This window comes from Arachis hypogaea, chromosome 15 (genome assembly GCF_003086295.3).
Source record: "Arachis hypogaea cultivar Tifrunner chromosome 15, arahy.Tifrunner.gnm2.J5K5, whole genome shotgun sequence".
Taxonomy (NCBI): domain Eukaryota; kingdom Viridiplantae; phylum Streptophyta; class Magnoliopsida; order Fabales; family Fabaceae; genus Arachis; species Arachis hypogaea.
The window spans coordinates 60,158,722-60,165,269 of NC_092050.1; the positions used below are offsets into that span (position 1 = coordinate 60,158,722).

Sequence of the window (6,548 nt, forward strand, 5' to 3'; positions counted from 1 at the left end):
TCTCTCTAACTTAAATTCTAAGCTATTTATACACTTTCTTCCATTGATCTTCAATCTTTGAATTGGGCTTTTGGCCTTGATAGAATTGGATTGAAGTTGCTCTAATTAGTTTCCCTTGCTGTTGAGAAGAGATCTGTTTGAATTGTGAATTCTGATGCTTCACGTTGGAGTCAATGTTTGATGGCCAACGTTGACTTAAATGCCATTCAGAAGAAAACCAGAAAAACTAGATACTTTGCTGTCATTGGTGTTTGACTCAACGTTGGAGGGCCAACGTTCTGCTTGCCCATGCGTACGCATTCATCACGCTTCAGCGTGAATTCTGTGATTTTACTTTTTCACGCGTACGAGTGCACCATGCGTGCGCGTGAAGGCTGAGATTTTGCTTCTTCACGCGTGCGTGTACACCACGCTTACGCGCGAGTTGCCCTTTTTCTTATCGACGCGTACGCGTCACTGACACGTATGTGTGGATTCAAGTTTTTCAATTCCAAATTCTGGGCTTTGCATCACGGACGTTGGAGGCAACGTTTGAGGCAACGTTAGACCTCCAACGTTCACTTTGTGACGCGTACGCGTGACCCACGTGTGCACGTGACTCGTGCTTGCGCACGGATAAAAAAATTCTGCTTTTTCATGCGTACGCGTCATAGACGTGTATGCGTCGCTCAAAATACATTTAGCTCCAGAATTGAACTTTTCATCACCACGTTGGGGGTAACGTTGGATGTCCAATGCTCCCTCCAACATGAGCATCAGCCAATTGTGCAGAGACTTGCTCTGTCTCTCTTCCAACGTTGCTTCTTCTTCATCTTCTCCAGGCTCCTTCTTCAACCTTCCTTCATGCTTTCTTTTACGTATCATCAACCAACACATGCATCAAAGCCTTGCTAAAATCATGAGAATTTTCATCATTCTTAGCATACAAGTAATTATAGCATAATTCTCATGAAATTGCATCAAATCAATCATGACTGAATGAATCTAGGAAAACATGTATTTCTAACCCAATTGCTTACTTATAGCTCAAGAAATTACATAAAACTTATTAAAAACAAAGAAAATGGCTAGTTAAACTAGCCTAAGATGCCCTGGCATCACAACACCAAACTTAAATCTTGCTTGTCCTTAAGCAAGTACTGAATTATTAAGAAAAAAGAATGAAATAGAAGGGGATGTTCATATCAGTAAGTCATTATTATTGGTTAATGGAGTTTTATGCAAAAAATACAGTAACTCACTTCTTTTTGATCTTTAGGCATAGAATGTCTCCTTCAAGCATCAATTAACATACTGCTATGACCTATTATAATTCACTCATCCTTGGTAATTGGTTTTCTTTATTTTCTTTTCCTGTAAGCTTTAGCTCAGTGTCATGTGTTGTAGCAATTTCTTTGTACTCAACACATATTCACCATAGACAGTTGGCTCACAATTCTTCTCAGAATATTGATGCCCAGCACCTCCTTGGGTTACTAAATATCTTGTAACTAGGTTGCTCTTGATAATGGACTTTCGGTTGATAATTCCGAGTTAGTTAACCCAAGTTACCAAGTGTTAAAGCACTCCATAGAACCTAATCATCCAAGCAGATCCTAGTACAAAGACACCACAGGCATATGTCCTAAGGTCCAAGCTATTGGTGTCTAGCCTTATTATTTGCTTTCTTCTATTTTTGTTGCCACTTTTGGCTTTTCTTTTTTTCTTTTTGTTTGTTTCGCTTTCATCCAAGTACTTTTATTTACTAAGATTCATAGACAGCATGCTAGTTTATACTAAAAGGGAACAATCTATCCTTTTATTCATTATAAGTGAGCTACTACACAATCAAACATACATACCACCACTTACTGTTATTTCACTTCTTGCTAAAAAGGAACTATTCCACCTCTTGTTCAAACATTTCTTTTATTGAAACTGAAAAGACTCAGGGGACAAGACAAGCATTCAAACAAGTGAAAGTGAAAGCACACACACCTAGGCTAGCATACTTATTGCAAAATTAAACACACAGAATGCAAAATGACTTAAACTGAAAGTTGACTATTAACATGGGCATATTCAGACTTCCAAATTAAACATTCCAAAGTAGAAATGGTTAAGTGACAATACAACCTCTTGAAGCCTAGTTGCTTTCTCTCTGTCATCACCATCTTTTCCTTTTGTGTCCTTCTTTTTCTTCATAGCTGATGGTGTATATTCTTTTCAAGAGATTGATTGAATTCCTACAAAGTTATTGGAAGTTGCTTGTTTCCCAAGCACTTGAGAGTTTGTTAGCATGCATGTATGTTTGTAGGCTTTTGAACTTAAATTGGTGTGTGAAAACCAAACTTAGTTTCTTGCCTTATGCAGCAAATTGAGTCTATGCAACAAACCTCAAGTACTTTTATTCAGGAAAGTAGACTATGAACCAGAAATCACTATGAACTAGATAGCAACTGAAAACTAGAAAACACACTTTTGAGTCATTTCTCTAATTGTTTAGAGCTGTCAACTAGTTATGCTGAGGGTGCAATGTGTTCTCAATGAAATCCATGATGGAACACCAAACTTAGGTTTACATATTCACCCTTAAAATTCTTTGGTGTGCAACACCAAACTTAGCTCCATGCAATGCAGAGAAACCTTCTTGACTCTCTTATTGACAAGCTATGAAAATAGAATTACCTTTGGTTGGGTTGCCTCCCAACAAGCGCTCTTTTAACGTCACTAGCTTGACGGTTGGTTTACTATTAGGGCGAATTATAATGCTTGATATCCTCTCCTCTCATTGTGAAACTGTCCCCTTTTGATTCCTTCATAATTTCCAAATGCTCCAGGGAAAGGCTTTTCTGATTATGAACACTTGAGGTAACTGGGATGGAATGGTTGGAAGATGGGGTGGGATTTGTGGATGGTGAATTGATATCACCTTGTCTCCAAGAGAAAACCCTTCTGTAGGAACCTTCTTGTTTCTCCATCCCCTTGGCAATTTCTTCACAACTCTTTTCTCTTCTTCCATTAGTACTCCATTGACTCTTGTGTTAGGGAGATCCTTGTTAGCTGCTCTTCTTGATTCTTGTGGTTTCAGCTCTTCCTTAAATTCTCTTGGTTGATGTATCTCTTGAAATTCTTGCTTATTTACTAAGGATTGTTTCAAGGGTTCAGTTGCTGAATCACTGTTGCTTTCGTTTGTGAACATGTTGCTGTGATCATCCTTTGGCTCTTTAGGTTCTGATTCAGACTCAAATTTACATTTGACAGCATGGAAGGTGAGATGTTCATCATGTATTCTCATGATTAACTCTCCTTGTTCCACATCAATCAGTGCTCTAGCAGTGGTTAGAAATGGTCTCCTTAGAATAATGGGATATGGAGGTAACTTTCCTCCATCTCCAGAACAACAAAGTCTGTAGGGAGGAAGTAGTTTTCCACTTTCACCAACACATTTTCAACTACTCCTTCAGCCTGCTTCTGAGTTTTATCAGCCAATTGTATGATTACATCCGTGGATCTCAGCCCATTTATTTGAAACTTCTTCATAAGAGATAGAGGTATCACGTTTATGCTAGCTCCTAGATCACAAAACCCTCTGTCAATTTTTATTTCTCCTATGGCACAAGGAATATGAAAGCTCCCTGGATCTTTTTTCTTCAGGAGTACATCCTTCTTGATAAGGGCACTACATTCCTTGTTCATTGTCACTGGTTGTCCCCTTTTTAAGGTTCTTTTCTTGTTCAGCAGCTCTTTCATGCATTTGATGTAGGGTGGGCATCTGTTGGAGAGTTTTGATAAAGGGAATATTGACGCTGAGAGATGCAAACAGATCTAGGAATCTTGAATATGACTTTTCTTTCTCACCTCCCATGAGTCTTTGAGGAAATGGTGCCATTGGCATATATGGTTTCGGAATTTCCCCCCTGGTTGATTCTTTCCTTTGTACACATCCCGTTTCTTGTTCCTTTTTCTCCAATTTACTCTGGGAACTTCCTTGGCTGTGTTCTATTGGCTTACTAGTATCTTCTTCCAGAATTTCTTCATTTGCAAGAGTAACTGCCTTACACTCTTCCCATCTCACCTTTTTCATTTTCCCTCTCAGATTTTTCTCAGTGTCACTTGGAAAACTATCAGTGAACTTCAGAATCTGCTGTGAAAGATGTCCTACATGAGATTCGAGATTCTTAATAACCTCTCCTTGGATTTTTATACTCCCTCTCACTTGTTCCTTGAATTTCTTTATGTCTTCAAATTTCTTGTCAAGGATTGCAAGCATAGCTTCCATCCTGGCCATTCTGTCATCCTCATGTGGTGATGGTTGGTTGAAATTGGGGTATTGAGAGTGGTTGTTGTGGCTTTGATATGGTCTTTGGTTGGAATTTTGGTGAGTGGAGTTGTTATACTAGGTTGGATTGTGTGGTATATGATCTTGGCTTTGGCTTTGTTGATTTTCCCACCCAAAGTTTGGGTAGTTTCTCCAACCAGAGTTATAAGTTTTAGAGTATAGGTCATTAGCTTGCCTAGATGAGTTTCCAAGGTAATTAGCTTTCTCCCAATTAACTCCTTCTTCTGTTTCCAACTCTCCTTGAGGTGATGGTTGAGTGTGGATAGCTGCTGCTTGATTCTTCTCCATTTGCTTGGTCAATTCAGCCAGTTGGTTGGTGATCATCTTGTTCTGGGGCAGAATTGCATTCATTTGGTTCAATTCCAAGACTCCCCTATTGTGACTCCTATCTGTGGCATAAAAATACTCATTGTCAGCCACTGTCTCTATCACATCAATGGCTTCTTCAATGGTCTTCTTCTTGTTAAGGGAACCTCCAGATGAGTGGTCTACAGCTTTTTTTGATTCACAATTCAGCTTTTCATAGAAGATATGAAGTTGCACCCACTCATTAAACATATCAGGGGGGCATTTCCTTGTCAAATCCTTGAAACTCTCCCAGGCTTCATAAATAGTCTCACCATCTTGCTGTCTGAATGTTTGCACTTCCATTCTCAGCCTGTTGACTTTTTGTGGAGGGTAGAACCTTATTAAGAATCTATTCACCACATCCTCCCAGGTTGTCAATCTTTTCTTGGGAAATGATTCCAGCCATTTTGATGCTTTGTCCCTCAAAGAAAATGGAAATAGTAGCAATCTATAGGTGTCAAGGTGAGCACAATTAGATTTAACTGTGTCACATATCCTTTGAAATTTAGTGAGGTGCTCATTAGGGTCATCTTGGGCACTCCCTGATAAACCCGATTTTGTGGTTTATCGTGTGCTTATTTTGGAAGATTTTATCAATATTTCTCACACTTATTCGCAAGAAATGCATGGTTTTGTGTTCACTTCCCAATATTGCTCCATGATGGAAAACATGCTTATTTTGCCTTAAAATTGCCATATTTTAATCTTCTTCTATTGCCATTTGATGCCGTGATGTATTTGTTGAGTAATTTCAGGAATTATAGGGTAGGAATGACTTAGAAGAGAGGGAGAAAGCATGTACAAAGAGGGAGGAACATGAAGAATTGAAATCTTGGGAAAAGCAACATCGGCGCACCCACGCACTCCACGCGGACGCATCGATGGGATTGGCTGGAAGCGGCGCGCAAGGATGGACGCATCCGCGCGGATCAGAAGATTCCTATCGATGCGCACGCGCACTTGGCACGCACGCGTGGATCGCAAAAGTAATCGACGCGCACGCAAGCATGGCGTGCACAGGTGGGAAGCTGCATGTGACCTCATTAAAGGAAATCGTGCCTGGCAATTTCTGAGGCTCATCAGACCCAATTTCAAGCTCTTTCTGCATGCAAAAGACCCAAGGATGCTAGGGGAAAAGGGGGGATCAATCATTTTTACACTAAGACATAATTTTAGCTAGTTTTTGGTTCTTTGGTTATTCTAGAGAGAGAAACCCTTGTTCCTCTCTAGATCTAGTTTTAATTTGATCTTCCCTTGTTGATTTATGAATTGGATCTTGTTAATTACTAGTTTTAATTGTTCAATTTGAATTCCTTGTTACAATTTTGCTTATATCTAGTGATAGTTTTATGAATTCTTGTCAATTGTCATTTTATACCCATTTCATGAATGTTGTGAATCTTGACTTGTTGATGTTACATTGATGATTTCTATGTTTAATCTTGTTGTTTGGATGATTTTATGTTGATAATTGTTAGTGGGTACTTGTAGATTTCAATTTAATTGCTATTTTGAACATGTCTTTTGTTAATGCTTACCAAGTGTTCGATGAATTGTTTACTTTGATTATGGAGTAGTCTTCTTTACTCTTGGCCTAGGTCAAGGCAATTGGGTAAATTTGAGTCATTGGGTCTAATAGATTTGATGCTTTGGGAGCCCTTGGTGGTCAATTTGATACTCATTGATTCCAACCCACTACTAATACAATTAGTAGGTAGGTTGGGACTTATGGGTTGATGTGATCAAAGCCATTTGACGTACTTCAAGTCTAGGAGTAGATATCACATACTTAAGACTTTGAGGGTAGACTTAATGAGCTTGGTTCCTCATAATTGTCAAGATACGGTTGTTAGACAAGGATCGTGACCCCAATTCCCAT

General features: G+C 39.1%; 1 non-coding gene across 1 annotated transcript; it reads left to right on the forward strand.

Annotated features, from left to right (window-relative positions):
- Positions 1 to 4,873: 4,873 nt before the first annotated feature.
- LOC112752509 (small nucleolar RNA R71) lies at positions 4,874 to 4,981 on the forward strand. Its single transcript, XR_003176943.1, has one exon. It is a non-coding gene; the product is annotated as a small nucleolar RNA R71 (small nucleolar RNA).
- The last annotated feature ends 1,567 nt before the right edge of the window (positions 4,982 to 6,548 follow it).